The sequence below is a fragment of the Gigantopelta aegis genome, chromosome 8 (genome assembly GCF_016097555.1).
Source record: "Gigantopelta aegis isolate Gae_Host chromosome 8, Gae_host_genome, whole genome shotgun sequence".
Lineage (NCBI taxonomy): Eukaryota > Metazoa > Mollusca > Gastropoda > Neomphalida > Peltospiridae > Gigantopelta > Gigantopelta aegis.
Window position 1 is genome coordinate 16,513,035 of NC_054706.1, and position 6,723 is coordinate 16,519,757.

Genomic DNA, 6,723 nt, shown 5'->3' on the forward strand with positions numbered 1-6,723 from the left:
GTGGTGACATGGTTTGCACGTGGCTGCGTTTTTGCGAATATTCACATTTTGGAACTTTATTGTACAGTAGCTGCGTTTTATCGAATGTAACCGTGGGAATGTGTTTGGGACATGCAATGACCTTATATTCACAAAGCATGAACCGGTAGGAAACATAAAATCGGAGTTATAACCCATTTGTACCCTTTTGCGTTTCTTTTTTTGAAGAGTATATTATATTGCAATATATTATCGTCAAGATAAATATACCAATTAATATACCAACCCACTATTGGACGGGTGGGGGGGGGGGGGGAGCAAACCACACTATGTATGTATATATACGATTTTATAAAATTTAATACAGTAAAAAAGAAAAAGAAAACAGATTTTATTAGGGGCAAGAAACACTAGCGGTACCAGGGGTGGGGTGCTAAATTTATTTCAATTTTAGGATTGTCACAAGACATTGACCTACAAAACTTCTAATGTAAAGTTTATTCAAATACATTTGTAAATGTATACATACACCAGTTGGATATACAAAAACAAAGGTATATTCCTTTTCATTATATATATATATATATATATATATATATATATATATATATATATATATATATATATATATATATACACATATATATGTATATGTACACACACACACACACACACACACACACACACACACACACACACAAACATTTATATATATATATATATATATATATATAACGTTCTGGACCTCAAATGTATGGTTGTTTAACAACTAAAATGGTAAAGTGTCAAAAAATTCATGTCGTAATAACAATCTAGAGGGTTCATATGGTCTCTAAAAATACGTTCACATTTCATGGCTCTGCGCTACAGTGGCGTAGCCGGGGGTGGGGGGGGGGGGGGGGGGGGGGACCATGTACAAAATATATATACAAAATCATGCCTACGCCACTGCCGTGCTATTGACATCCATGTAGAAAAGTTGCTTAATGTCAGTTTTAAACAAGCAATACAATGGTAACCCAGTGCTAAACTAGGGTTATTGAAAAAACAGACGTGAAATGCACAGTAAAATGACCTAGGGTTTAACCCATAGGTTTCCAAAACTCACCAATAACACAGACATGTATATGAAATGAACAGTATAAAATATATTAAATTTGTTTTAAAATCTATCTAAAAATCAAAGCGTTTTGTTTAAAATGTAAAATATTAATTCGCGTTTGCTATTTATATAGTTTTTGTTAACAAACGCCAAATTCTAAACAGCGAACAATGCAAACGTTTCCAGAAATATATTCACATAGCTGTCAACCTGTGGCAATTCTTAGGCGTGAGAAAATTATAAGTTAGGGGCCAGGGACCGCAGGCTCTTGGTCAGGTCCAGGTCCCAACCCCTGATCAAGGGACGCATGGGGCTAATCACCTTGGGTAAAACAGGGTTTTTGTTTGCTTGTTGAAACTCCAAATGAAAATATCTAAAAATGGAGCGAGTGCAGGTTTTAGTCATTATTAGGCCCTACGCTTAATGTTAAACCATATAAATCGGTCATCGGTAGTGATTGTTGGTACAGAACAGAGGACAGGCTTCATATGCTGTATTACAACTAGCAGGTAATTAATACAGAGACCCTGCACATAATTCCATTCAGCTCCAAAAATACAAATCACTGTTATAAAATAGTTTTATTTTTAAAAAAACCTGTGAGATTGTAGAAGCGTTGTGCGAGAGCTTGATCTTTGTTACAAATGTGTGAGACTCACGCCAAATGCGTGACATTTGACAGGTATGTATTCATCTGTAAATTGGGAGTTCTGTGTTATAAACTTGTTGACATGCGCTAGCTGTTTCTTTAAGGTAATTTTAGTGTCTGGCTTGTCGTTTATTTTTAAATTTGCTAGACATCGTATGGAACGTTTTTAAGGGGTTTTTTTTTCCCAGAAAAAGTGGGTCAGGAGCATTTTGTAAGTCGGGCGGGACGCTAACCAATTTACCTTTTTTACTTGGCCTAATAAAGAAAAAACTAAATAATAATCTTAGTTCGCGGTGCTCAAATATCAGTAGAGGAAAATAAGAAAAAAGAAAGAAGAACATGTGAAGCCTGATTCTGAGAATAATGATTTGTTAAAATCTCGGTAAAAATACTTTTAAATTTTGTACATATATTAATAGTTTATAACATACTCAAGTAATTTTTAAAATTGTTACATCTAGACAGTGACTTGGAGTGGCAAGTCATAGAAATAGTGTTTATCACAACATGTGACACAAGTATCTAAAACCGATCATTACTTATTGTCGTAAACTGACATAAATTACAATTTAGTACAATGCTGTCCAATGTATTGGTGCACCTAAGCACTGAAAGATAATTTTTATTAGTGAAAATGCTAACTTTAGTAATTACAAATGGATAACCTTGACTTCCCAATATTTCATAGACAGATAATCACTGTTCCTGGTCCACACCCCTGCAATTAAGAAAATGTCCACAGCAAAAAAATATATGATTCATTGATTAATATGCCCTTGAAAAAACCCTGAATATAGCCCAAGGCAAAAAAGTGCTGTGGGCAATTGCAGGGGTTGTGGTCCTATATAAAATTTATGTGAGACAGTTAAACTAAAGTTTATTTCAATATATTCACATCGCTTTTGTCAAATTTGATATATATATTTATATTTATGATTCACTTGAGCTATTGTAACAAAACAAGGAGAAGTCACTTCTCTCTCCAACATTTAGGGAAAAGTGACCAATGCAAGGACATCCATTTTTTTAATTTTTAAAATAAGGTTTTAAAATTTCATTAAAATATATATTTGAATACTACATAATGTAAATACATTTCACATATTTTAAATATTAAAATAAAATACACCAGTTGTTAAACTGTGCAAATGGTGAATTTGGTGAGTGCCAGAGCTAGCCCTGGTTCTATTTTATTATTAATATTTCAGAACAAATGATTCACATATTATGGCAGCTAGCATTGACAACTTGCTTCTAGAGACAATTGCTGAGATAGAGGAAGTTGCTGAAGAAATTCTTACCGACAAGCAGATGATCATCAGTTTGGATCAGAAACGTCAGAAAACAAGAGAGGCAGTCAGGTACTGTATCAGTTTACTTTAACTTGAGATATAGGTCACATGGCAGTTGATGTGTTAAAGGCACAATCCCACAGATTGCATGAATTGAAATATACAATTGTAATGTATGTGTGTTCCTCTTCAGTTAATGTTTGCTTCTATGCTGTTTTGTAACATATTTATAATGAAACAAAATTCTTCTTGCTTCTGTTTTATGTTTTAGCCTTAATTCAGTTATATTCCAAAATATTATTAACAAATGGGATATAATGGCTGTACACGTTTTAGAACAAATGTTTTTATATATATATATATATATATATAGTTCCAAACTACTTTTGTGGGCCATTTCGTGCTAATAGTAAGTCGACTGCTCTGGGATTGTGGCTTTAACCTGTTGGTTAAAATGTTAGGTTGTGCAGTCCTTGTGGCTCACGCAAAATGATTTTGTGTGGGCTTCATTACACGCTGATATTGCTGATTGAGTTTTACTCCAAATTACTGTAGATTTGATAATGAGAGCAATTGCTCTCCAACGTTGCTCTCAAATATTTTCAAACCATGAACTGATTATTCAACCATTCAGGTTCGTGTTTGTAAAAAGAATTGATGCTTGATAAATCCACTATCCCTCAGTTAGTTGGCAAAAGTTTGGTCTGGGCTAATGGAAATTATCACCTGTATTACTATAATACATAGATTACTAGTCAAAGCTTCTGTGATGGCTTGTAACTTTCTCAAACATTTGTAGAACACTGAAAGACCCCATTCCAGTTTGACTTTTTTCTCCTTTTTAAATATTTTTTATTCATGTATTATATTGGTCTTTTCCAGTAATTTTAAATATATTGAGAGTTTTGTGTACATGTACTTGTGTTAAAAAAAATTCCCCAAAACAACATCTTTGTTTTAATATTGGTACAACATGTAGACCACCCATGGTATGTTTCCTGAATCCTATTTGTGAAAATGTTTGCATATAACAGTCTTAACCATGAGCAAAATCAAGGTGAGCTGAAGATCATTTAGTGAAGTGGTGCCAGGCGAGCAATCACATGAAGTTTTAAATAAAATGTATTAACAATTTTATTACAAGATGAGCAATTTGCCACTGTCCTAAAACTTTCCAGGAGAGTGGAGGGAAGGGGGAGTGGGAGTGAATAAAAAAAAAAAATCCCTTGCTAGGTGTACCTGGTGTGCCAACACGTTTTCTCTTGACCAAGTATTGCAAAACCTTGTGCTGATGTAATATTAGACTAAACATAACTTTCCTTTTTGACTTAAAGTCGCACACCCTAGTTTCAGTCCGTGAAAATTAATTCTAATTTTGATTAATCTATAAAACTCTTAACACACTTAGATCATGTTTTTATAAAATAGAGTGAAAAATCAGGTTTTATATCGATAAATACTATGGGAATCCCCATGACCCAATTACTTGAAATAATTTTGAAAGTTAGTATTCTGATGTCACCAGTAGATATCACTCGAAGCACAGAAATGCCTATGTCATGAAAAATTTCCCAGAGTGCACACAGACTTGGGATGCGTTCCTTTCACCTCTCCTGGGCATGTTCCAACTGTTCTGTCCTGGACAGTGAAAGGAATAAGTTTGGAACAGGAAGTTACTTTACCAACATGGGTGCTTCTGTTGAGGAAGTGGCTGCTGCAGCAATCATGATACTTGAATCGGAATAAGACGACAATGGTAGTCCGTCACTGACCATGTTGATTAAACTACAGTGTTTGAAATAATAAATTTTATATATAAACCACAATTAGCCTACATTTGCTATTCGGTACCGGGTACTAGTGGCTAACCTATTGTTATTAGCAATTAGATGCACCGTTTATTATTGTTGGTAGTAGTAGTGGTAGTGGTAGTAGTAGTAGTACTTTTTTGACATGTGGTAACCTCTTGGTAACATGAATGACTGTTGTCAAGATTTGCGATAAAATTACAAGAAATCAATGACAATAACACTGCAAGTTTGCACAATTTAAATTCTTATTAACACCCATTAGTGTTTTAACTTACGGGATAACCCCTCTGCTGTTTTCCAGTTTGCCAACGTACATGTAGGTCGATGATTTTAATGTAGTAGTGTTGGTATAAAGTACTCCTACTGGCAGTAGCTAGTGGGAATTTCTATGTTAGCTCAGTTGGTAGAGCGCTGGACTCTCTTGGTTCGAATCCCTCAATGGAGGTTGATTTTTCTCTTACATTTGGAGTTGACGTAGGGACTGGGTCTGTTCTTAACAAAAGAATATAATTATAACCCAGTTAGGACCCATAACAGTTCAACTTCCCGTGGCATGCACATCTCCGTTATGCAGCTTCATTTGGTGTAAATACGTAAGTGCTCCTAGTGGGAATTTCCCTATTGGCTCAGTTCGTAGAGTACTGGGCTCTTGTACTGAGAGTCCATGGTTCAAATCCCTTCAGTGGAGGTTGATATTTCTGTTAAATTAATGTGACAAGTTTGATTTTATTGATAAAGTGTTAGTATATAACACAGTAGAATTATCTCTCGTCTTAATTCAACTGTTTTTTTTTGTTTTTGTGGTTTTTTTAACAAAATATTTTCTGATTTATAGTAAGAATAAACATTACAAACTTGTGTCACACGCTGATGATGACATTATGTAACCCAGTAACAGGAGCTGGGTGACCGAATTGTTAGTAGGTCAGTTTGGGATCCATCCCTGTCAGTGGGCCCATAGTAATTTGAGATGTTTAATCTGCTCTCATGTATAATAATAGAGATTAAATATTTAACTACTATCTTACATACACGTGCCTCATGTCTTCATGTCTTCATGTCTTCATGGCATTTCAAAACACCACTGTCCTTTGCTCAAGTTGTGATGTACAGTGGAACCTTGTTAGTCCGGACTCCAGTAGGCCGGAATCCTCACCTTACGGACGTTTTTTTTTGCAAAACGAAACGACCACTCAGTAAAGTTATTCATTAATCCAGATACTCAGCTTCCGGAACCAGACGGTCATAATTCTGAACCAAATGTAAAATGTAAAGGCAAATTGCTTCGTTTGACTGGTCGCCGCTGATTGAACATAAAAGTAACCCGCCAATTAACGCTCAAGGAATCGACAGAGATAAAATGGCTGCACCATTTACCTGTGTTTATTTAGTGTTAGTCGGATAGAGCACAAGTGTTCACAAGTGTTTTTTTGTTTTTTTTAAATATAATTTCTTTGATCTATGACCAGACTGGCTGTTTCATTTTATGGAAAAAAAGAGAAAAGACTATTTTATTTTTAAAAGTGTGTAACTCCTGAACATACCCTACGGTACCCCATGACCTTGTTTTGTAACTACCCTCCTAACTTACCTGTATGATTTATTACTAAATACTGTTCATAATTGTTTTGGTGTCCAACTCAAGAGTATTGCCAGTCACCCAAAATAAAGACAAAGGAAAGGTCTTTATATGTTATTGCTATCAAAACACTGGCTTGCGACTCTTTCACAAGTGGAACAATGCTCACTCAGTTTGACGCCGTGGAAATGAACTAAACCACGTGGCCTAGATTTACATTAACCGGTATGACAAAACAAGACTAATAAAATTTAAAACTTGTTGTTGCTAGTAATCAAACATTTAGTATCAACAGTGCAACATGTCTTAAA